Source organism: Pimephales promelas, chromosome 5, assembly GCF_988280905.1.
Source record: "Pimephales promelas chromosome 5, fPimPro1.hap1.1, whole genome shotgun sequence".
NCBI lineage: Eukaryota > Metazoa > Chordata > Actinopteri > Cypriniformes > Leuciscidae > Pimephales > Pimephales promelas.
The window spans coordinates 21,821,762-21,848,326 of NC_142773.1; the positions used below are offsets into that span (position 1 = coordinate 21,821,762).

Consider the following 26,565-nt stretch of genomic DNA (forward strand, 5'->3'; position numbering starts at 1 on the left):
CACCTGCCCCCCAGGGGTGCAACTTTTACCCCATTGTGAGGTATGTTCTTACAGAGCCTGTCAGCCTCTTCAAATGTGGTAAATCCCAGGTTTCTGCGAAATCCTTGCTCTGAGCTACGAGTGGTCAAAGTTCATCGCAATGTTAAGTCAATGGGATTTTTCGGCCGCTTTTTCGCCCCTGGGGCGAACATCGTACCCCCGATCCCTTATAAAAGTCATAGCACACCTCTCCTAAATGAGCCGGTCGAATTGACGCCTCACCCATGGGTCTGTGACAAAAGCTGCGGGAGGAGTAGCGAACCAAAAAACGGCGGAACAATAAGAATAAGAACTAGAATGTACATTTCCAGAGGAAAATGTGAAGTGGTGCTTGCAGTGGCAAAAAGCTCGCTCGGTTGCTAGGGTGTTCTGGGTGGTTGCTAGGGTGTTCTGGGTGGTTGCTAGGGTGTTGCTAGGCGGTTGCTAGGGTGTTCTGGGTGGTTGCTAGGTGGTTGCTATGGTGTTCTGGGTGGTTGCTAGGGTGTTGTTAGGTGGTTGCTATGGCGTTCTGAGTGGTTGCTAGGGTGTTGCAAGATGGTTGCTAGCATGTGGCTAGGTGGTTGCTAGGGTGTTCTGAGTGGTTGCTAGGGTGTTGCTAGGGTGTTGCTAATGTGTTCTGGATGGTTGCTATGGTGTTGTTAGGTTGTTGCTAGGGTATTCTGGGTAGTTGCTATGGTATTACTAGGTGGTTGGTAGTGTTCACATATGGTTATTATAGAGTTTTTATATTGTTCATGGCATGATTTAGCACTTAGCTAATCAATATTAGCATGTAGCTATTCACAGCTAGCATGTTTAGCATTTTGAAAGTTCTATGTGCTAGCATGAGTCAAAAGACCCAACCCCCATCGTGATACAATGTTCTGATGCTGAGATATAGGTGTTACAAAATGGTTGCTAGGGTACTCTGTTTGGTTGCTAGGGAGTGGCTTGGCAGCTTCCAATCATGAAGCTCCAAAGTCAATGTGAATGTATAAATCAACCCCCATCTCTATACGATGTTCTGATGCAGAGATGTAGGCCTTGCAAAATGGTTGCTAGGGTACTCTTTTTGGTTGCTAGGGAGTGGCTTGGCAGCTGCCAATCATGAATCTCCAAAGGCTGCTTGTCAGTATAATTGATATAATACAACTCCCAAGCCTGTATGACATTCAGAATGGAAGATATCCCTCTTTAAAATTTGGTTGCTAAGGTGCTCGATAATGGTTGCTAGGGTGTGTCCAGAAATTGTTGAGGTGATTCATGATTGGCTGTTTGCTACCCCGAGTCAAACGAGACCACCCTTGTGTTTCTATGACACTTCTATCCGGAGATATCCCTTTGATCTCTTTCAATGGAAGTCTATGGGAGTTGTTGCTAAGGTGCTCTATATGGTTGCTAGGGCGTGGCTTGATAGCTTCACAATGATCCTGAGAGACTGATTGGTCGTCTGAGTAAAATGAGCCCGCCCCCTTGTCTCTATGACACTATGATCCAGAGCTATGTTCAATACAAAATCCCTATGCAATTTACCATAGTAGGAAAAACATGCATTTGATGGGACATCCTTCACCATAGTAAGTCAATGGGGAAAATTTTGGGTAGCTCCTGCCCCCCAGGGGTGCAACTTTTACCCCATTGTGAGGTATGTTCTTACAGAGGCTGCCAGCCTCTTCAAATGTGGCAAATCACACGTTTTTCCGAAATCGTTGTTCGGAGCTATGAGTTGTCAAAGTTTGTCTCAATGTTAAGTCTATGGGATTTTTGGGAAATTTGTTCGCCCCTGGGTCGAACACCGTACCCCCGATCTCTGATAAAAGTGATAGGACACTTCTCTTCAATAGGCCGCACGATTTGATGCCTCATTCATGGGTCTGTGACAAAAACTGTGGACGTAGGAGTGCGCCAAACTTTTTCCTGGAATAGTATAATGCTATACTAGAAATTTTAAATAACATGGGGGTCAATGGGGGAAAATTTGGGCAGCTCCTGCCCCCCAGGGGTGCAACTTTTACCCCATTGTGAGGTATGTTCTTACAGAGCCTGTCAGCCTCTTCAAATGTGGTAAATCGCAGGCTTCTGTGAAATCCTCGCTCGGAGCTATGAGTCGTCAAAGTTTGTCGCAATGTTAAGTCTATGGGATTTTTGGGAAATTTGTTCGCCCTTCGGGCGAACATCGTACCCCCGATCGCTTAGAAAAGTCATAGCACACCATTCCCGAATAATCCGCACGTTTTGAGACCTCATTCATGGGTGTGTGACAAAAACTGCGGGAGGAGTAGCGTGCCAAACTTTTGGGCCGACTCAAAAAACACAATAGTAATAGTGTTGCCTTGCTTTCAGCAAGCACCACTAATAACTAGAATGTACATTTCCAGAGGAAAATGTGAAGTGGTGCTTGCAGTGGCAAAACTCACCACCCGGTTGCTAGGGTGTTATGGCTGGTTGCTATGGTGTTCTGGGTGGTTGCTAGGCGGTTGCTAGGGTATTATTGTTGGTTGCTAAGTTGTTCTGGGTGTTGCTAGGTGGTTGCTATGTTGTTGCTAGGGTATTCTGGGTGGTTGCTAGGGTGTTCTGGGTGGTTGCTAGGGTGTTGCTAGGTGGTTGCAAGGGTGTTTTGGGTGGTTGCTAGGGTGTTGCTAGGTGGTTGCTAGGGTGTTGCTAAGGTGTTCTGGATAGTTTCTAGGTGGTTGCTAGGGTGTTGCTATGCGGTTGCTAGGGTGTTCTGGGTGGTTGCTATGGTGTTGTTAGGTTGTTGCTAGGGTATTCTGGGTAGTTGCTATGGTATTACTAGGTGGTTGGTAGTGTTCACATATGGTTATTATAGAGTTTTTATATTGTTCATGGCATGATTTAGCACTTAGCTAATCAATATTAGCATGTAGCTATTCACAGCTAGCATGTTTAGCATTTTGAAAGTTCTATGTGCTAGCATGAGTCAAAAGACCCAACCCCCATCGTGATACAATGTTCTGATGCTGAGATATAGCTGTTACAAAATGGTTGCTAGGGTACTCTGTTTGGTTGCTAGGGAGTGGCTTGGCAGCTTCCAATCATGAAGCTCCAAAGTCAATGTGAATGTATAAACCAACCCCCATCTCTATACGATGTTCTGATAAAGAGATGTAGGCCTTGCAAAATGGTTGCTAGGGTACTCTTTTTGGTTGCTAGGGAGTGGCTTGGCAGCTGCCAATCATGAATCTCCAAAGGCTGCTTGTCAGTATAATTGATATAATACAACTCCCAAGCCTGTATGACATTCAGAATGGAAGATATCCCTCTTTAAAATTTGGTTGCTAAGGTGCTCGATAATGGTTGCTAGGGTGTGGCCAGAAATTGTTGAGGTGATTCATGATTGGCTGATTGCTACCCCGAGTCAAACGAGACCACCCTTGTGTTTCTATGACACTTCTATCCGGGGATATCCCTTTGATCTCTTTCAATGGAAGTCTATGGGAGTTGTTGCTAAGGTGCTCTATATGGTTGCTAGGGCGTGGCTTGATAGCTTCACAATGATCCTGAGAGACTGATTGGTCGTCTGAGTAAAATGAGCCCGCCCCCTTGTCTCTATGACACTATGATCCAGAGCTATGTTCAATACAAAATCCCTATGCAATTTACCATAGTAGGAAAAACACATGCATTTGATGGGACATCCTTCACCATAGTAAGTCAATGGGGAAAATTTTGGGTAGCTCCTGCCCCCCAGGGGTGCAACTTTTACCCCATTGTGAGATATGTTCTTACAGAGGCTGCCAGCCTCTTCAAATGTGGCAAATCACACGTTTTTCCGAAATCGTTGTTCGGAGCTATGAGTCGTCAAAGTTTGTCTCAATGTTAAGTCTATGGGATTTTTTGGAAATTTGTTCGCCCCTGGGTCGAACACCGTACCCCCGATCTCTGATAAAAGTGATAGGACACTTCTCTTCAATAGGCCGCACGATTTGATGCCTCATTCATGGGTCTGTGACAAAAACTGTGGACGTAGGAGTGCGCCAAACTTTTTCCTGGAATAGTATAATGCTATACTAGAAATTTTAAATAACATTGGGGTCAATGGGGGAAAATTTGGGCAGCTCCTGCCCCCCAGGGGTGCAACTTTTACCCCATTGTGAGGTATGTTCTTACAGAGCCTGTCAGCCTCTTCAAATGTGGTAAATCACAGGCTTCTGTGAAATCCTCGCTCGGAGCTATGAGTCGTCAAAGTTTGTCGCAATGTTAAGTCTATGGGATTTTTGGGAAATTTGTTCGCCCTTTGGGCGAACATCGTACCCCCGATCGCTTAGAAAAGTCATAGCACACCATTCCCGAATATTCCGCACGATTTGAGACCTCATTCATGGGTGTGTGACAAAAACTGCGGGAGGAGTAGCGCGCCAAACTTTTTGGCCGACTCAAAAAACACAATAGTAATAGTGTTGCCTTGCTTTCAGCAAGCACCACTAATAAGTATGGACAATAACAATAGTGTTGCTTTGCAAGCACCACTAATAAATAACATTGGGGTCAATGGGGAAAATTTGGGCAGCTCCTGCCCCCCAGGGGTGCAACTTTTACCCAATTGTGAGGTATGTTCTTGCAGAGCCTGTCAGCCTCTTCAAATGTGGTGAATCGCAGGCTTCTGTGAAATTCTCGCTCGGAGCTATGAGTCGTCAAAGTTTGTCGCAATGTTAAGTCTATGGGATTTTTGGGAAATATGTTCGCCCTTCGGGCGAACATCGTACCCCCGATCGCTTAGAAAAGTCATAGCACACCATTCCCGAATATTCCGCACGTTTTGAGACCTCATTCATGGGTGTGTGACAAAAACTGCGGGAGGAGTAGCGTGCCAAACTTTTGGGCCGACTCAAAAAACACAATAGTAATAGTGTTGCCTTGCTTTCAGCAAGCACCACTAATAAGAATAATAAATAACATTGGGGTCAATGGGGAAAATTTGGGCAGCTCCTGCCCCCCAGGGGTGCAACTTTTACCCCATTGTGAGGTATTTTCTTACAGAGCCTGTCAGCCTCTTCAAATGTGGTAAATCGCAGGCTTCTGTAAAATTCTCGCTCGGAGCTACGAGTCGTCAAAGTTTGTCGCAATGTTAAGTCTATGGGATTTTTGGGAAATTTGTTCGCCCTTCGGGCGAACATCGTACCCCCGATCGCTTAGAAAAGTCATAGCACACCATTCCCGAATATTCCGCACGTTTTGAGACCTCATTCATGGGTGTGTGACAAAAACTGCGGGAGGAGTAGCGTGCCAAACTTTTTGGCCGGCTCAGAAAACACAATAGTAATAGTGTTGCCTTGCTTTCAGCAAGCACCACTAATAATAAGTATGGAGGATAACAATAGTGTTGCTTTGCAAGCACCACTAACTAGAATGTACATTTCCAGAGGAAAATGTGAAGTGGTGCTTGCAGTGGCAAAAAGCTCGCTCGGTTGCTAGGGTGTTCTGGGTGGTTGCTAGGGTGTTGCTAGGTGGTTGCTAGGGTGTTCTGTGTGGTTGCTAGGGTGTTGCTAGGCGGTTGCTAGGGTGTTCTGGGTGGTTGCTATGGTGTTGCTAGGTGGTTGCTAGGGTGTTCTGAGTGGTTGCTAGGGTGTTGCTAGGTGGTTGCTAAGGTGTTCTAGGTGGTTTCTAGGGTGTTATAGATGGTTGCCAGGGTGTTGCTAGGTGGTTGCTAGGGTGTTCTGGGTGGTTGCTAGGGTGTTGCTATGTGGTTGCTAGGGTGTTCTATATGGTTGCCAGGGTGTTGCTAGGCGGTTGCTAGGGTGTTCCGGGTGGTTGCTAGGGTGTTATAGATGGTTGCTAGGGTATTGGTAGGTGGTTGCTAGGGTGTTCTGGGTGGTTGCTAGGGTGTTGCTAGGTGTTCTGGTTGGTTGCTAGGGTGTTGCTAGGCGGTTGATAGGGTGTTCTGTGTGGTTGCTAGGGTGTTGCTAGGTGGTTGCTAGGGTATTCTTGGTGGTTGCTAGGGTGTTGCTAGGTGGTTGCTATGGTATTCTGGGTGGTTGCTATGGTGTTACTAGGTGGTTGGTAGTGTTCACATATGGTTACTATAGAGTTTTTATAACATTCATGGCATGATTTAGCACTTAGCTAATCAATATTAGCATGTAGCTATTCACTGCTAGCATGTGTAGCATGTAGCAAGTCATGTTTGCTAACATGAGTAAAAAGAGCCAAACCACATCTCTATACGATGTTTTGATGCAGAGATATAGGTCTTGAAAAACGGTTGCTAGGGTACTCTGTTTGGTTGCTAGGGAGTGGCTTGGCAGCTGCCAATCATGAAGCTCCAAAGTCAATGTGAATGTTTAAACCAACCCCCATCTCTATACGATGTTTTGATGCAGAGATATAGGTCTTGCAAAACGGTTGCTAGGGTACTCTGTTTGGTTGCTAGGGAGTGGCTTGGCAGCTTCCAATCATGAAGCTCCAAAGTCAATGTGAATGTATAAACCAACCCCCATCTCTATACGATGTTCTGATGCAGAGATGTAGGCCTTGCAAAATGGTTGCTAGGGTACTCTTTTTGGTTGCTAGGGAGTGGCTTTGCAGCTGCCAATCATGAATCTCCAAAGGCTGCTTGTCAGTATAATTGATATAATACAACTCCCAAGCCTGTATGACATTCACAATGGAAGATATCCCTCTTTAAAATTTGGTTGCTAAGGTGCTCGATAATGGTTGCTAGGGTGTGGCCAGAAATTGTTGAGGTGATTCATGATTGGCTGTTTGCTACCCCGAGTCAAACGAGACCACCCTTGTGTTTCTATGACACTTCTATCCGGAGATATCCCTTTGATCTCTTTCAATGGAAGTCTATGGGAGTTGTTGCTAAGGTGCTCTATATGGTTGCTAGGGCGTGGCTTGATAGCATCACAATGATCCTGAGAGACTGATTGGTCGTCTGAATAAAATGAGCCCGCCCCCTTGTCTCTATGACACTGTGATCCAGAGCTATGTTCAATACAAAATCCCTATGCAATTTACCATAGTAGGAAAAACACATGCATTTGATGGGACGTCCTTCACCATAGTAAGTCAATGGGGAAAACTTTGGGCAGCTCCTGCCCCCCAGGGGTGCAACTTTTACCCCATTGTGAGGTATATTCTTAAAGAGCCTGCCAGCCTCTTCAAATATGGCAAATCACACGTTTTTCCGAAATCGTTGTTCGGAGCTATGAGTCGTCAAAGTTTGTCGCAATGTTAAGTCTATGGGATTTTTTGGAAATTTGTTCGCCCCTGGGGCGACCACCGTACCCCCGATCTCTTATAAAAGTCATATGACACTTCTCCTCAATAGGCCGCACGATTTGATGCCTCATTCATGGGTCTGTGACAAAAACTGTGGACGGAGGAGTCCGCCAAACTTTTTCCTGGAATAGTAAAATACTATACTAGAAAATTTCAACGGGAAAAATTTTTGGGGAGCTCCTGCCCCCCAGGGGTGCAACTTTTACCCCATTGTATGGTATTTTCTTACAGAGCCTGTCAGCCTCTTCAAATGTGGTAAATTGCAAGTTTCTGCGAAATCCTTGCTCAGAGCTATGACTCGTCAAATTTTTTCGCAATGTTAAGTCTATGGGATTTTTTTTTTGGGGCTGTTTTTCGCCCCTGGGGCGACCATCGTACCCCCGATCGCTTAGAAAAGTCATAGCACACCTCTCCTTAATGAGCTGGTCGATTTGACACCTCACCCATGGGTCTGTGACAAAAGCTGCGGGAGGAGTAGCGAACCAAAAAACGGCGGAACAATAAGAATAAGAACTAGAATGTACATTTCCAGAGGAAAATGTGAAGTGGTGCTTGCAGTGGCAAAACTCACCACCCGGTTGCTAGGGTGTTCTGGGTGTTTAATACGGTGTTCTGGGTGGTTGCTAGGGTTTTCTTGGTGGTTGCTAGAGTGTTGCTAGGTGGTTGCTATGGTGTTCTGGGTGGTTGCTAGGGTCTTGATAGGTGGTTGCTAGGGTGTTCTGGATGGTTGCTATGCGGTTGCTAGGGTGTTGCTAAGGTGTTCTGGATGGTTGCTAGGCGGTTTCTAGGGTGTTCTGGGTGGTTGCTATGGTGTTTCTAGGTGGTTGCTAGGGTGTTTTAGGTGGTTGCTATGGTATTTTGGGTGGTTGCTATGGTGTTACTAGGTGGTTGGTAGTGTTCATATATGGTTACTATAGAGTTTTTATAATGTTCATGGCATGATTTAGCACTTAGCTAATCAATATTAGCATGTAGCTATTCACTGCTAGCATGTGTAGCATGTAGCAAGTCCTGTTTGCTAGCATGAGTAAAAAGAGCCAACCCCCATCTCTATATGATGTTTTGATGCAGAGATATAGGTCTTGCAAAACGGTTGCTAGGGTACTCTGTTTGGTTGCTAAGGAGTGGCTTGGCAGCTGCCAAACATGAAGTTCCAAAGTCAAAGTGAATGTATAAACTTACCCCCATTTCTATAGAATGTTTTAATGCAGAGATATAGGTCTTACAAAATGGTTGCTATGGTACTCAGTTTGGTTGCTAGGGAGTGGCTTGGCAGCTGCCAATCATGAAGCTCCAAAGTCATTGTGAATGTATAAACCAACCCCCATCTCTATACAATGTTTTGATGCAGAGATATAGATCTTGCAAAATGGTTGCTAGGGTACTCTGTTTGGTTGCTAGGGAGTTGCTTGGCAGCTGCCAATCATGAATCTCCAAAGGCTGCTTGTCAGTTTGATTGATATAATACAACTCCCATGCCTCAATGACATTCAGAATGGAAGATATCCCTCTTTGGATTTTGGTTGCTAAGGTGCTCTACAATGGTTGCTAGGGCGTTGCCAGTAAGTGTTGAGGTGATTCAGGATTGGCTGTTTGCTGGCTCAAGTCAAACGAGCCCACCCTCATGTTTCTATGACACTTATATCCTGAGATATCCCTTTGATCTAATTCAATGGAAGTCTATGGGAGTTGTTGCTAAGGTGCTCTAAATGGTTGCTAGGGCGTGGCTTAATAGCTTCACAATGATCCTGAGAGACTGATTGGTCGTCTGAGTAAAATGAGCCCGCCCCCTTGTCTCTATGACACTGTGATCCAGAGCTATGTTCAATACAAAATCCCTATGCAATTTACCATAGTAGGAAAAACACATGCATTTGATGGGACGTCCTTCACCATAGTAAGTCAATGGGGAAAAATTTTGGGCAGCTCCTGTCCCCCAGGGGTGCAACTTTTACCACATTGTGAGGTATTTTCTTAAAGAGCCTGCCAGCCTCTTCAAATGTGGCAAATCACACGTTTGTCCGAAATCCTTGTTCGGAGCTATGAGTCGTCAAAGTTTGTCGCAATGTTAAGTCTATGGGATTTTTTGGAAATTTGTTCGCCCCTGGGGCGAGCACCGTACCCCCGATCTCTTAAAAAAGTCATATGACACTTCTCCTCAATAGGCCGCATGATTTGACGCCCCATTTATGGGTCTGTGACAAAAACTGTGGACGGAGGAGTGCGCCAAACTTTTTCCTGGAATAGTAAAATGCTATACTAGAAAATTTTCAATGGGAATTTTTGGAAAATTTTGGGCAGCTCCTGCCCCCCAGGGGTGCAACTTATACCCCATTGTGAGGTATTTTCTTAAAGAGCCTGTCAGCCTCTTCAAATGTGGTAAATTGCTGGTTTCTGCGAAATCCGTGCTCAGAGCTATGACTCGTCAAATTTTTTCGCAATGTTAAGTCTATGGGATTTTTTTGGGCCGTTTTTCGGCTCTGGGGCGACCATCGTACCTCCGATCGCTTAGAAAAGTCATAGCACACCTCTCCTAAATGAGCCGGTCGATTTGACGCCTCACCCATGGGTCTGTGACAAAAGCTGCGGGAGGAGTAGCGAACCAAAAAGTGGCCAGAATAATAATAAGAAGAAGAATAATAAATAACATGGGGGTCAATGGGGAAAATTTGGGCAGCTCCTGCCCCCCAGGGGTGCAACTTTTACCCCATTGTGAGGTATGTTCTTACAGAGCCTGTCAGCCTCTTCAAATGTGGTGAATCGCAGGCTTCTGTGAAATTCTCGCTCGGAGCTATGAGTCGTCAAAGTTTGTCGCAATGTTAAGTCTATGGGATTTTTGGGAAATATGTTCGCCCTTCGGGCGAACATCGTACCCCCGATCGCTTAGAAAAGTCATAGCACACCATTCCCGAATATTCCACACGTTTTGAGACCTCATTCATGGGTGTGTGACAAAAACTGCGGGAGGAGTAGCGTGCCAAACTTTTGGGCCGACTCAAAAAACACAATAGTAATAGTGTTGCCTTGCTTTCAGCAAGCACCACTAATAAGAATAAGAATAACGAGCTGGTCGATTTGACACCTCATTCATGTGTCTGTGACAAAAAATGCGGGAGGAGTAGCGTGCCAAAGTTTTGTCTTGGAGAATAGTATTCACAACACTAGAATGTACATTTCCAGAGGAAAATGTGAAGTGGTGCTTGCAGTGGCAAAACTCACCACCCGGTTGCTAGGGTGTTCTGGGTGGTTGCTAGTTGGTTGTCAGGGTATTCTAGGTAGTTGCTATGCGGTTGCTATGCAGTTGCTAGGGTATTATGAGTGGTTGCCAAGGTGTTCTGGGTGGTTGCTAAGGTGTTGCTAGGTGGTTGCTAGGGTGTTCTGGGTGGTTGCTAGGGTGTTGCTAGGCGGTTGCTAGGGTGTTCTGGGTGGTTGCTAAGGTGTTGCTAGGTGGTTGCTAGGGTGTTCTGGGTGGTTGCTAGGGTGTTGCTAGGCGGTTGCTAGGGTGTTCTGGGTGGTTGCTAGGGTGTTGCTAGGCGGTTGCTAGGGTGTTATGGGTGGTTGCTAGGTGGTTGCTAGGGTGTTGCTAAGGTGTTCTGGAAGGTTGCTAGGCGGTTGCTAGGGTGTTGCTCGGTGGTTGCTAAGGTGTTGCTAGGTGGTTGCTAGGGTGTTGCTAGGGTGTTCTGGGTGGTTGCTAGGGTGTTGCTAGGTGGTTGCTAGGGTGTTCTGTGTGGTTGCTAGGGTGTTCTGAGTGGTTGCTAGGGTGTTGCTAGGTGGTTGCTAGGGTGTTCTAGGTGGTTTCTATGGTGTTATAGATGGTTGCTAAGGTGTTGCTAGGTGGTTGCTATGGTGTTTGGGGTGGTTGCTAGGGTGTTGCTAGGTGGCTGCTAGGGTGTTGCTAAGGTGTTCTGGATAGTTTCTAGGTGGTTGCTAGGGTGTTGCTATGCGGTTGCTAGGGTGTTCTGGGTGGTTGCTATGGTGTTGTTAGGTTGTTGCTAGGGTATTCTGGGTAGTTGCTATGGTATTACTAGGTAGTTGGTAGTGTTCACATATGGTTATTATAGAGTTTTTATATTGTTCATGGCATGATTTAGCACTTAGCTAATCAATATTAGCATGTAGCTATTCACAGCTAGCATGTTTAGCATTTTGAAAGTTCTATGTGCTAGCATGAGTCAAAAGACCCAACCCCCATCGCGATACAATATTCTGATGCTGAGATATAGCTGTTACAAAATGGTTGCTAGGGTACTCTGTTTGGTTGCTAGGGAGTGGCTTGGCAGCTTCCAATCATGAAGCTCCAAAGTCAATGTGAATATATAAACCAACCCCCATCTCTATACGATGTTCTGATGCAGAGATGTAGGCCTTGCAAAATGGTTGCTAGGGTACTCATTTTGGTTGCTAGGGAGTGGCTTGGCAGCTGCCAATCATGAATCTCCAAAGACTGCTTGTCAGTATAATTGATATAATACAACTCCCATGCCTCTCTGACATTCAGAATGGAAGATATCCCTCTTTAAAATTTTGGTTGCTAAGGTCCTCGATAATGGTTGCTAGGGTGTGGCCAGAAATTGTTGAGGTGATTCATGATTGGCTGTTTGCTACCCCGAGTCAAACGAGACCACCCTTGTGTTTCTATGACACTTCTATCCGGAGATATCCCTTTGATCTCTTTCAATGGAAGTCTATGGGAGTTGTTGCTAAGGTGCTCTATATGGTTGCTAGGGCGTGGCTTGATAGCATCACAATGATCCTGAGAGACTGATTGGTCGTCTGAGTAAAATGAGCCCGCCCCCTTGTCTCTATGACACTGTGATCCAGAGCTATGTTCAATACAAAATCCCTATGCAATTTACCATAGTAGGAAAAACACATGCATTTGATGGGACGACCTTCACCATAGTAAGTCAATGGGGAAACTTTGGGGGCCACCTGCCCCCCAGGGGTGCAACTTTTACCCCATTGTGAGGTATGTTCTTACAGAGCCTGTCAGCCTCTTCAAATGTGGTAAATCCCAGGTTTCTGCGAAATCCTTGCTCTGAGCTACGAGTGGTCAAAGTTCATCGCAATGTTAAGTCAATGGGATTTTTCGGCCGCTTTTTCGCCCCTGGGGCGAACATCGTACCCCCGATCCCTTATAAAAGTCATAGCACACCTCTCCTAAATGAGCCGGTCGAATTGAAGCCTCACCCATGGGTCTGTGACAAAAGCTGCGGGAGGAGTAGCGAACCAAAAAACGGCGGAACAATAAGAATAAGAACTAGAATGTACATTTCCAGAGGAAAATGTGAAGTGGTGCTTGCAGTGGCAAAACTCACCACCCGGTTGCTAGGGTGTTATGGCTGGTTGCTATGGTGTTCTGGGTGGTTGCTAGGCGGTTGCTAGGGTATTATTGTTGGTTGCTAAGTTGTTCTGGGTGTTGCTAGGTGGTTGCTATGTGGTTGCTAGGGTATTCTGGGTGGTTGCTAGGGTGTTGCTAGGTGGTTGCTAGGGTGTTTTGGGTGGTTGCTAGGGTGTTGCTAGGCGGTTGCTAGGGTGTTCTGGGTGGTTGCTAGGGTGTTGCTAGGCAGTTGCTAGGGTGTTCTGAGTGGTTGCTAGGGTGTTGCTAGGTGGTTGCTAGGGTGTTCTGGGTGGTTGCTAGGGTGTTATGGGTGGTTGCTATGGTGTTGATGGGCGGTTGCTAGGGTGTTCTTGGTGGTTGCTAGGGTGTTCTGGGTGGTTGCTATGGTGTTGTTAGGCGGTTGCTAGGCTATTCTGGGTGGTTGCTAGGGTGTTGCTAGCGTGTTCTGGTTGGTTGCTAGGTTGTTGCTAGGAGGTTGGTAGTTGTCACAGATGGTTACTATGAAGTTTGTAGCATTTTCTTGGCATGATTTAGCACTTAGCTAATCAATATTAGCATGTAGCTATTCTCTGCTAGAATGTGTAGCATGTAGCAAGTCATGTTTGCTAGCATGAGTAAAAAGAGCCAACCCCCATCTCTGTACGATGTTTTGATGCAGAGATGTAGGTCTTACAAAATGGTTGCTAGGGTACTCTGTTTGGTTGCTAGGGAGTGGCTTGGCAGCTGCCAATCATGAAGCTCCAAAGTCAATGTGAATGTATAAACCAACCCCCATCTCTATACGATGTTTTGATGCAGAGATATAGGTTGTGCAAAATGGTTGCTAGGGTACTCTGTTTGGTTGCTAGGGAGTGGCTTGTCAGCTGCCAATCATGAAACTCCACAGGATGCTTGTCAGTATGAATGATATAAACCAACTCCCATGCCTCTATGACATTCAGAATGGAAGATATCCCTCTTTGGATTTTGGTTGCTAAGGTGCTCTACAATGGTTGCTAGGGCGTTGCCAGTAAGTGTTGAGGTGATTCAGGATTGGCTGTTTGCTGGCCCAAGTCAAACGAGCCCACCCTCATGTTTCTATGACACTTATATCCTGAGATATCCCTTTGATCTATTTCAATGGAAGTCTATGGGAGTTGTTGCTAATGTGCTCTAAATGGTTGCTAGGGCGTGGCTTAATAGCTTCATAATGATCCTGAGAGACTGATTGGTCGTCTGAGTAAAATGAGCCCGCCCCCTTGTCTCTATGACACTGTGATCCAGAGCTATGTTCAATAAAAAATCCCTATGCAATTTACCATAGTAGGAAAAACACATGCATTTGATGGGACGTCCTTCACCATAGTAAGTCAATGGGGAAACTTTGGGCAGCTCCTGCCCCCCAGGGGTGCAACTTTTACCCCATTGTGTGGTATGTTCTTAAAGAGCCTGCCAGCCTCTTTAAATGTGGAAAATCTCACATTTGTCCGAAATCCTTGTTTGGAGCTACGAGTCGTCAAAGTTTGTCTCAATGTTAAGTCTATGGGATTTTTTGGAAATTTGTTCGCCCCTGGGTCGAACACCGTACCCCCGATCTCTGATAAAAGTGACAGGACACTTCTCTTCAATAGGCCGCACGATTTGATGCCTCATTCATGGGTCTGTGACAAAAACTGTGGACGTAGGAGTGCTCCAAACTTTTTCCTGGAATAGTAAAATGCTATACTAGAAATTTTTCAATGGGAAAAATTTGGGGAGCTCCTGCCCCCAAGGGGTGCAACTTTTACCCCATTGTGAGGTATTTTCTTACAGAGCCTGTCACCCTCTTCAAATGTGGTAAATCACAGGTTTCTGCGAAATCCGATCTCAGAGCTATGACTCGTCAAATTTTGTCGTAATGTTAAGTCTATGGGATTTTTTGGGCCGTTTTTCGCCCCTGGGGCGACCATCGTACCCCCGATCGCTTAGAAAAGTCATAGCACACCATTCCCGAACAAGCCGCACGTTTTGAGACCTCATTCATGGGTCTGTGACAAAAACTGCGGGAGGAGTAGCGCGCCGAAATTTGTACGGAATAAGAAGAAGAAGAAAAAGAATAATAAATAACATGGGGGTCAATGGGGAAAATTTGGGCAGCTCCTGCCCCCCAGGGGTGCAACTTTTACCCCATTGTGAGGTATGTTCTTACAGAGCCTGTCAGCCTCTTCAAATGTGGTAAATCGCAGGCTTCTGTGAAATTCTCGCTCGGAGCTATGAGTCGTCAAAGTTTGTCGCAATGTTAAGTCTATGGGATTTTTGGGAAATTTGTTCGCCCTTCGGGCGAACATCGTACCCCCGATCGCTTAGAAAAGTCATAGCACACCATTCCCGAATATTCCGCACGTTTTGAGACCTCATTCATGGGTGTGTGACAAAAACTGCGGGAGGAGTAGCGTGCCAAACTTTTGGGCCGACTCAAAAAACACAATAGTAATAGTGTTGCCTTGCTTTCAGCAAGCACCACTAATAAGAATAATAAGTATGGACAATAACAATAGTGTTGCTTTGCAAGCACCACTAATAAACTAGAATGTACATTTCCAGAGGAAAATGTGAAGTGGTGCTTGCAGTGGCAAAACTCACCACCCGGTTGCTAGGGTGTTATGGCTGGTTGCTATGGTGTTGCTAAGATGTTCTGGATGGTTGCTAGGTGGTTGCTAGGGTGTTCTGGGAGGTTGCTAGGGTGTTGCTAGGTGGTTGCTAGGGTGTTTTGGGTGGTTGATAGGGTGTCGCTAGGTGGTTGCTAGGGTGTTGCTAGGTGGTTGCTAGGGTGTTGCTAAGGTGTTCAGGGTGGTTGCTAGACGGTTGCTATGGTGTTGCTAGGTGGTTGCTAAGGTGTTCTGGGTGGTTGCTAGGATGTTGCTAGGTGGTTGCTAGGGTGTTCTGGGTGGTTGATAGGGTGTTGCTAGGTGGTTGCTAGACAGTTGCTAAGGTGCTCTGTGTGGTTGCTAGGGTGTTGCTAGGCGGTTGCTAGGGTGTTCTGGGTGGTTGCTAGGGTGTTGCTAGGTGGTTGCTAGGGTGTTGCTAGGTGGTTGCTGGGGTATTCTGGGTGGTTGCTAGGTTGTTCTTTGTGGTTGCTAGGGTGTTGCTATGTGGTTGCTAGGGTGTTCTGGGTGGTTGCTAGGGTGTGCTAAGGTGGTACTAGGTGGTTGCTAGGGTGTTGTTAAGGTGTTATGGATGGTTGCTAGGGTGTTGCTAGGGTGTTCTGGGTGGTTGCTATGGTATTTTGGGTAGTTGCTATGGTGTTACTAGGTGGTTGGTAGTGTTCATATATGGTTACTATAGAGTTTTTATAATGTTCATGGCATGATTTAGCACTTAGCTAATAAATATTAGCATGTAGCTATTCACTGCTAGCATGTGTAGCATGTAGCAAGTCCTGTTTGCTAGCATGAGTAAAAAGAGCCAACCCCCATCTCTATATGATGTTTTGATGCAGAGATATAGGTCTTTCAAAATGGTTGCTAGGGTACTCTGTTTGGTTGCTAAGGAGTGGCTTGGCAGCTGCCAAACATGAAGCTCCAAAGTCAATGTGAATGTATAAACCTACCTCCATTTCTATACAATATTTTATTGCAGAGATATAGGCCTTACAAAATGGTTGCTAGGGTACTCTGTTTGGTTGCTAGGGAGTGGCTTGGCAGCTGCCAATCATGAAGCTCCACAGTCAATGTGAATGTATAAACCAACCCCCATCTCTATACGATGTTTTGATGCAGAGATATAGGTCTTGCAAAATGGTTGCTAGGGTACTCTGTTTGGTTGCTAGGGAGTGGCTTGGCACTTGCCAATCATGAATCTCCAAAGGCTGCTGGTCAGTTTGATTGATATAATACAACTCCCATGCCTCTCTGACATTCAGAATGGAAGATATACCTCTTTAAAATTTGGTTGCTAAGGTCCTTGATAATGGTTGCTAGGGCGTAGCCAGAAATTGTTGAGGTTATTCATGATTGGCTGTTTGCTACCCCGAGTCAAACGAGACCACCCTTGTGTTTCTATGACACTTCTATCCTGAGATATCCCTTTGATCTCTTTCAATGGAAGTCTATGGGAGTTGTTGCTAAGGTGCTCTATATGGTTGCTAGGGCGTGGCTTAATACCTTCACAATAACCCTGAGGGACTGATTGGTCGTCTGAGTAAAATGAGCCCGCCCCCTTGTCTCTATGACACTGTGATCCAGAGCTATGTTCAATGCAAAATCCCTATGCAATTTACCATAGTAGGAAAAACACATGCATTTGATGGGACGTCCTTCACCATAGTAAGTCTATGGGGCAACTTTGGGCCCCTCCTGCCCCCCAGGGGTGCAACTTTTACCCCATTGTGTGGTATGTTCTTACAGAGCCTGCCAGCCTCTTCAAATGTGGTAAATCACAGATTTCTACGAAATCCTCGCTCAGAGCTATGACCCGTCAAAGTTTTTCGCAATGTTAAGTCTATGGGATTTTTTTTGGCCGTTTTTCGCCCCTGGGGCGACCATCGTACCCCCGATCTCTTAGAAAAGTCATAGCACACCTCTCCTAAATGAGCCGGTCGATTTGACACCTCACCCATGGGTCTGTGACAAAAGCTGCGGGAGGAGTAGCGTGCCAAAAAAAGGGCGGAAGTAAAAAAATAAGATTAATAAGTATGGAGGATAACAATAGTGTTGCTTTGCAAGCACCACTAATAACATTGGGGTCAATGGGGAAAATTTGGGCAGCTCCTGCCCCCCAGGGGTGCAACTTTTACCCCATTGTGAGGTATGTTCTTACAGAGCCTGTCAGCCTCTTCAAATGTGGTAAATCGGAGGTTTCTGGGAAATCCTCGCTCGGAGCTATGAGTCGTCAAAGTTTGTCGCAATGTTAAGTCTATGGGATTTTTGGGAAATTTGTTCGCCCTTCGGGCGAACATCGTACCCCCGATCGCTTAGAAAAGTCATAGCACACCATTCCCGAATATTCCGCACGTTTTGAGACCTCATTCATGGGTGTGTGACAAAAACTGCGGGAGGAGTAGCGTGCCAAACTTTTGGGCCGACTCAAAAAACACAATAGTAATAGTGTTGCCTTGCTTTCAGCAAGCACCACTAATAATAAATATTTCTTGAGCATCAAATTCAGCATATTAGAATGATTTCCGAAGGATCATGTGACACTGAAGACTGGAGTAATGATGCTAAAAATTCAGCTTTGTCAATACAGGAATAAATTACATTTTAAAATATATTAAAATAGAAAACTGTTTTACAATAATAATATTGTAATAATATTTCATTATATTACAGTTTTATGATATTTTTATTTTTTTAAATGCAGCTTTGTTCAGCATAAGATACATCTTTAGTAACACTTTATTTTGATGGTAAACTTTAGACTAACTAAAAGTTACTTTGCAACTACATGTCAGCTAACTAGTATCACTCTCTACTTAGTATCTTCTAATAGTTACTTTATTTTGATGCTAGATTAAATTATTACTTTTTTAAATCAATATTTTTCAGTATTTAAGAATATTTAAATTCTCTATATTTCTTTTACCACATTGGCCAACTTGGATTTATGTTTTCACCATAGATACCCATAATAAAGGCTAGATGTCTCGTCCGCGCTGCTGGCCAATGGAGGTCGACGTCCGCACCTGGCGGCCATCTTGTCAGACCTCGCTCACTCGTAACATTCCGTTTTAATGTTGCATGTACTTTTTAAATCACCATAACTTGTTCAATTTTCTACCGATTTTCAAACAGTTCGGTTTGTTATAAACGTCAGAGATGTAGTTATGACACTGCGTACTTATGAATAATAAGGGTATAAATAAATAATCATCCAGAATTATAGCCATGTTAATAACGTTTGTAAGAAACCAAACCGTTTGTAAATCCGTCAAGACTTCAATGAGATAAGAGTATTTGTGTTCATGCTGATCACTCATCTTACATCAGGTACCACAGAGCCAGCCAGAAAGCTTGCCTGTGACAAGATGGCCGACAGTGATGACGATAGAGACTCCGCTGTACGACATCTAGCCTTTATTATAGATATCTATGACATCTAGCCTTTATTATAGATATCTATGGTTTTCACAGCCCTGTTGCCATGCGTTCTAGGATTGTCTTCTTTGTGTGTGGTATCATGCTGCTTTACAATTTGGCAAACATATGGTATCTTAGAAACAGCCTTTGCATTTGGTGCATTTGATGCCTTAAAAAGTTGCCTATGGAGAAAGTTTGCTAGGTTTTGTAACAGATCGATCATCTTTTTTTTTTTTTTTTGGTGGGGGGTGACCTCTGCATCTGCTTGGTTCAGATTTTCAGTAGCAAAAGGATTAAAAGCTTCTGTGAGGGAGCAAAACAATGAATGCCATAGATATTAGTAAATGCTGATACTGTGCACCTTGCACTGTTGTTGTCTTACCAGGTTTTAACCTCAGCTGTCAGTCAAACGCCACCTCCATATTCTACTGAACTCGACCCAGCAGCCTTAATTCAAAGCTGCCTCCGATCTCTCTGCCGTCACCCAAAGCTCTCTCTCTCTCTCTCTCTTTCTTTCTCGTTCTCTCTGTCTCCACACCAGGATGATGATGCAGAGGGATCTGGCTGTCTGCCTGGTGTGATGTGTGCCCGCTCTGGATTAAGTGCCTCAGTTTTATCCTCATAAACTCATTGGAGAGAAGACTGCTGAACAGTCTGTGGTGCACGCCGAGCAGGAGCCAGTATTGGATTATTGGATTCTAGTTCTTATTGATGAATGTGTGCAATCAGTTCTAGCAGCGGCGTGTGCCCCGGGCAGGTAAACAGCTTGTCTGAATGCTCTGGTTCCATAATAAGGTCATTAATAGAAATCAGTCGGCGAGTGGACTGCCACGGAGCCAAACAAATCCCAACCTTTACTCCAGTGTCATCAATCTAAACATGCAGGCCTGCAGCAAGCTTATGCCAACTTTAATACATGGCTCAGCTTTTGCATAAATGGTTCGAGGAGAGATAGATGTGTGCACACGTACACACTCAGCGATTGTAAGGTTATATGCACTTGAATGCTTGCGGTGCAGACAGGCCACATCCTGTTACCGTGCATAGGATATGCATCTATGGTCAAGCAGATAACAGCTATGTTTAATGCATTAGCACTGTATGATACAATAACACCACATACAATAACAACTCCATCAACGCCCTTGAGCTGTAATGTATCCGAGTAATGCTTGAAAGCTGATTGCTAATAATTCGCAAAGGTGGAAATAGAATGCGCGCATTCATTTAGAGACAATCACAGTAAATTGCCATGCAGCCTCTAGGGCTATTCATCTCACACTGTTAAAAAACCTGTATGCTATATAAGCATATTTCAGAAAAAATTCAACGTTGTTAGTTGTTCTTTAAAGTATCTTTAAAGGAACCAATAATATGCTGTTGTTAAGCATGTGACCTTTCAGTTTTCTCTTGAAGATTGTTTCTCCTTCACCCTTCACCCACTTGAATTGCAATTCAGTTTTTTTTTTTGAAAACACATTTCAATTAGTTTCTTCTAATGCTTTAAGTTTAGCACTTTAGCAGAATTCATTTGTGTGATGTATTTGATGATGTTATTTCATTGAATCAAACTAGGACTAAGTACTGATATCATGATTTGAATATTCAGGTATATGCAGTGTTGGGAGTAACGCATTACAAAAGTAATACATTACTGTAACATATTAGTTTTTGCTGTAACGCAGTAGTGTAAGGCATTACTAATCAATTTTCAGTAATATTTTACTCGTTACATGTTCAGTGAGGCTTGTATTACAATTGTATTACAGTGTATTGTCTGCTTTTACTTCTTAAAGGCAACAGACTATGTGAAAGTTTTAAAGCAGTCTTTTAGTGCCAGTTCAGAGCGGTCACGTCTGTAACATTGTTTTTTCCTCTAAAATAAAATGAATATTTTAAGTTCTATGGAGACTGGAGAGCCAACCCTTCCTCATTCGATTTGCGCAGTGTAATTAACAGAATTACAAAAAAATCCATTTTACCTCCTATTTTTTTGTCACGCATGAATGTGTGTCTTTTCCCTAATATTAAAAATAAAACATAGACTGATATTTGTCTAATGTCTGGAGTCCTTTAAGGAAATAGCCTATATACGTTTCAATACATGAATTTTCGGAGAATTTTTATTTCAAGTTTTGACTGCAAATGTCATGTCCATAATGCTGGACTTCCCCAATTTTAAATAATTTATCCTCAACTAGTTTTGTGGTGTAGGTCTACGTATTTTATAATGTTAACTTCAAATAATACTAATAGCCTAATTTAAAGATAAGGCAGCATTGGATCTGGACGGTAAGGAGAATAACGCTGGAGTTGGAAGAGGTGTGTCGCGATTCTGTAGGTTCGTGGATGTGGCGAATCGCGATTTCGGTTTCATATTGCTTATCGTTACAGCCCAAAAGTTAAGTTCTACTTAGTTATTTTGGTGAAAGTAACTCAAAAGTAATACATGAGTAATGTAACGCATTACAATTCTGGGACAGTAATATTGTAAGGTAATGAATTACTTTTAAATAACAGTAACAAGTAATACCTAATGTATTACAGTTTGGAAGTAACTTGCACAACACTGGGTATATGTAAATCAAAGAAAAGTATGAATGAGATTAGTTATGGAAAAGACAACCCGTGATGGATCCATTATATAAAAAAAGATAATTTAACGACTTTTGATTAAACATCAATAGGGGTGATTAGGAGGTAATTGCTGTGAGAATGTTACAACTTGCAGTGAACTAATTTCAAATGGTCAAGACTGAGCAGAGAACGTTTTTAAGGATAATTTGACACTAAATTGTATTTAGATTTTCTACACTGTTTATCTTTTGTGAAGAATGAGGAATGCAAGGCAGGTTGAGCGGTAACTACAGACTGAACCAAAGTTAAATGTGAGTTGGCAAACCAGCTAACATTTATGGACTCTCGTTGAGTCTTTGGTGTGTTGTGCATAACTTAGGCAGCAGGTTGGCAACAGAGAGGTTTTCTCACAAACACACGTGAGACTGAAAGAAGAACCCGTGCTGGCCAGGCAGCTGCTGTTGCCGCTAAGCGTGAACGGCAGTATTCACTGCTCAGGCGTGTCATTTGCACAATGAAACACCTCATCACAGCTCACAGATTTGATCTAACCCACAAAGTTACTTGCGCTTTGACGCTTGCGTTTCAGATCGTTAAAAATCGTAGGGCCCTATATGATTCGTGTCTCTGTATGCAGTCCGCAAATTTGCTGGCGGGCTCTGATAAGAAGTACAGTATGTTACAACAACTTGTTTTTGTGTCTGTAAACACAGCTGCACATCCTTGACACTATCTTTTGCAGGAGGTAGTCTAGACTGCTAGGAACAGAAGTGAGATTTTGAACACTGAGTATTTTTCCATTTCTTAATATGTGTGTGCATATAAAATCACCTCGCGCTCGGAGAGGTTGTCTTTTCATGGCATAAAACTCTTATGTCTGTATGTGAATGGCCATCTTACAAGAATAAATATATATTTTTAAAGAAATTTAACTCTTAAGAAGTCAAATAACAGCATATATTATCAATTCAAAATGGTGAATTTCCCTAAAAAAAGTTGATTAGTTTGCATAACTGTATGTTACCGTGGGTCATCTTAAAACAGTTGTTAAATATTTAATGTTTTGGTAACACTTTACTTGAAGGGGTGTGCATAAGACTGATATGACACCCTCATATGTCTTGAATATGAAGTAAGGTTTATGCATGTTCATGACAACTGTCATTAAGTGTCTTTTGCTCAGTAATGACATTTTGAATGCATATATTACATTGTTTAAGATGTCTTTGTTATAACATCTTGACATAAACCATAACATCATAACCTGTCAGTGTCTTTGCCATGACAACTTGACAAAGTTAAGTTAAACTGTCATGTGTTTGGCTTTTACATTGGCTGTCATGAGGCCATTATAACTGTGTCATGAATATTTTTTGTGACCTCAACTAAAGTGTTACTAATCGAATTTTGATTTTTTTAAATGTCATTAAAAAGTTATAATGGCTTCATGACAGCCAATGTCAAAACCAACCACCTGACACTTTAATGTAATGTTAACCAATAAAGCTAAGTGGTTTCTTAAGTTTGATAATTAATCTGCTACTGTATGTCATGTTTATGACAGGTTGTGTTGTCCTAGTAATGTCAAGTTGTCATGACTAAGACACCGGCAGGTCATGATGTACTGGTTTATGTCAAGGTGTCATAACAAAGACATCTCGAACAATGTCATATTTGCATTAAAAATGTCATAACTGAGCGAATGACAGTTGTCACAAACATGCATGAAACTTGTGTCATGTCGTAATTATGAAGGTGTCATGTTAGTTTTATGCACACCCCTTCAAGTAGTGTTACCAATGTTGTTTATTAAATATTGTTAAATATTAAATAATTGTTCCCCTCAATGCCTGTATGTTATGCTAGGTTACATCCCTGCATACAGGGTTATAAGTGTATATGTGCAGTTGTTACCTTAAAGCTGCAGTCATTTTTTCAGAGATAAGTGCTGACGAGGTCAGAAGACATCAAGAGCGGTGATGAAACCGCTGATGTCAGCTGATGCACCTTATTCTGCGCTGACGCCCTGTGCTCCTCCTGAAAGTCAATAGGAGGCCTGGGGTTCAAGTAAAAATAATAATACACCACAGCCAAGAAACCTGCATTTCTGTTTATTCCCTCCTTCATTCTTCAAGAGTCTATCCGTAGACCTGGATCATGACCCATATAAATGCTTTAAAACATTTATAGGCGCTAGTCTCAACTATTCCAGTGGGACGGCAGTGCGGTCCAGGTTCAGTAACCTCGCCTCCTCATCTTCTCCTTCCCACCAGCTGCAGTTTTGCATCTCGGGCCCACTTCCACATAGGCACTCGGGCTTTCTCATCATGGGCTGTCTATGGTCTGGTGGGCATGACTTTCAGCTGAGTTTGGGGAGTGGAAGAGAAGCTTTACTAGTCTGTTTCTTTACCCCATGGGAAAGGGAAAGGGCAAGGAGCCAGTCATGAATAAGAGGAAAGATTTATGAACTTGCCAGCTTGTAGAAATCATACAGGCAGGAAAATGGGGGAAAAAAAATATAATATAATGGCGATACCCTACAACAAAGATGAATAATTAATGATGCCAGTGCCCAGTAAATGAGACGGTAATGCTGAGTGAATGAATTAAACTAGTGTTGCGCTGGAATTTAATACTGTGGGCAATCATTAAATGTCAACATTTCAGTAATAGTATTTATTCTTTTGCAGTTTGGGTTAGTGTGACAGGAAAATAATCTCCCATTTTGCATAATACAGAGAATGTTCATCCAAAAAGATATGGTTCAATTTGAGCTATTCGTCATGCTTGCTGCTGACACGAAACAAAGGCTACATTTTGACTGTTTCACATAGGATATGTTTTTTTTTTTTTTTGTCAGTGATTATTAGATAGGAATGATAATTAGTCAGGACAATGGGGACTTGTTCTAAGTATTCGGAGAAATTCGGTATGCGGTGCACCCTCCTCTTATTGCATTTAAGAGCTGATAGCTAAACTTTCATGTGCAGGAGATTGAGTTCTGTGCCTTTATTTGTGATTATTACTGACATTCTCTGCATTTACAATAGCACAACTATGAGAAAAGTCTGGAAAGAGCTGGTAATGTTTTTTTTTTTATCTACTCTCTTATTCCTTTGCTTTGAATTACTGATTGTTTTGTTTGTAGGTTCATGATAAATTATGAAACACATGTGGTTTAAATTAAGGAACGGAGAGAAGCTGGCTATAAGAATGATTTCCATTGATCATTAAGTTTGTGAGAGCCATCTTACTGAAATCCTAATAAGCTTATTATTATTATTATTATTCTGACCTCAAATTTCTGACTCTAATGGCGCTTTTCCACTACACAGTACCAGCTTGAATCGACTCGGCTCGCCTTTGGTTTTCCACTGTGTAAAAGTTGTACCTGTGTACCTGCTTTCGGCTACTTCTTTTTATATCACCTCAGGCGAGGTTCTGAGCGAGCTGAGGCGATACTAAAATGTGATGAGAAAACAATTCCGACTGCTGATTGGTCAGAGAGAATAGTCACCATTCACTGCGTCATCATTGCACGCGCCAGATGGAGTATCCAGAATAACCCTGCCATTTTTAAATAGTTTGGCCAGAGATAGTTACGAAATTTACTACTATTTTTATGGCAACTTGGAAGAATACGCTGTGTTCAAATGAGGAGGTGCAGACTTTTGGTTGCTAAAGAGAGGATCCAGCGAGAGCTTGATAGGGCAACGAGGAACGAAAGGCGTCGCTATGACGACCGGGTACTATTTGTGGCAGTACTGTCTGCAATGGAAAACGGAGCGAAAAGTGAGCCGAGTCGAGCTGGTGCTGGTAATGGAAAAGTGCAATAACTCCACATTCTCCAAACTCGGGTCAGACCTTCAAACTGTTCTGACTCAGTGTGCATAAAAATCCCATAGACTTTCATTGCAGAATATTCAAATTGAGCCAAGGCTACGGTGGCCCAGCTGTCTGTCTGTCTGTCTGTCAAACTAATTTTCTTTCTAACTAATCTTTCTTTATAACTAACGAAATGTCTTTTTTTCTAACTAATCTTTCTTTCTTTCTTTCTTTCTTTTTTTCTACAATCAACAATTTCTTTCAACAATAACTAATTGTTATGAATCACGTGAGTCTGGGGGATACAAATGCAGCGTTTTTATTAGAAAGTAGAGTTGAACAGGCAAAGATCAATATCACAGGCAAATAACTGTATCAGAGGAAATCCAGGGATAGTCAACAGGCGATGGTCGAGGCAGGCGGCGGGCAGACGAGACTCAGTATCTAGGCAGACGTAAGTAACACAGGCAGAGAACAGAGATTAGGAAAGGGTCAAACCAGGACGATATCAGACAGGGGAAACGCTCGGTGATGCTCACGACAGTAATGATAATTCTGACAATTCTGATAATTTCGTTCCCAGAAGTGTGCTAAATCAGACAAATCCTCCTTTTTAGGATGCCCTTGTGTGTAAAATTGTATAGGTGAAGTTTTTGTATCGAAAATTTTATAGTTATGCATAATAGCATAATCAAGTATGTTTAGGACTAATAGGGAAGAAACCATTATAATGATAGACTCATTTTTATTTTGTAGGCATTCCATGTAAATGATTCAATTCATTAAATTAATATAAATTTTAATTATTAAATTGATATTTTATTAATAGAGAAGCCAGCTTTTTAGTCAGTTTCCTTTGTGGCACAGATTTGTCATATTGCAACATTTACCCCCGTTCTCTATTTTGTTAGGGCTGTTTTGAAAAAAAAAAAAGTATTTATAGCTGTTATTAAAAACAACATTAGTCTATGATCCCATTTAAAAACATGTTTGTGTGTGTGTGTGCGTGTGTGGGTGTGTGTGTGTGTGTGTGTGTGTGTGTGTGTGTACTGTATGTACATATCCTATCATTTGTTTGATTTTTTTACCAGCATTACGTCAAACGTGTAAGCAAATGCATATGAAGTGAATTCTAGGTCAATATCCACTTCACTTGTGAAGTGTATTTTATTGTCTGTTCTAAAGCATCTCATTTTATTTGTTCTGAATGAGAAACCACTCAAAACGAATCATTGTGAGTGAACTGTACAAAGGATTTACAATGAATAGTGAACCAATTCACAACATTTTGCGTACATATTACCCTTTGAACAATTTATTGAAAAGAACAGACTCAAAAGAGTGAATCATAAATTGGACATTGCTAACACTTGTATGCTATTACATTAAATGCTTTCTATTCATTAAAGAACCCTGGAATTTTTAAAGCAGCACAACTATTTTCAGATATGATTGAATAATATAATATAATATAACATAATATAATATAGTAAAGTATCCTGCTATTTCAATCACACACAACGTGTG

General features: G+C 42.9%; 1 long non-coding RNA gene across 2 annotated transcripts in view; it reads left to right on the forward strand.

The window, feature by feature from the left end:
- The window catches only part of LOC148981428 (uncharacterized), a 162,995-nt gene that overhangs the window by 105,369 nt on the left and 31,061 nt on the right, over window positions 1-26,565 (forward strand). The window contains exon 3 of one of the 2 annotated variants that reach the window (XR_016168526.1): window positions 19,178-20,604. The exons of the other annotated variant lie outside the window; for it this stretch is intronic. This is a non-coding gene — a long non-coding RNA (uncharacterized LOC148981428). Of the gene's footprint in view, window positions 1-19,177; window positions 20,605-26,565 lie in introns of those variants that run through there. 2 annotated transcript variants of the gene reach the window in all.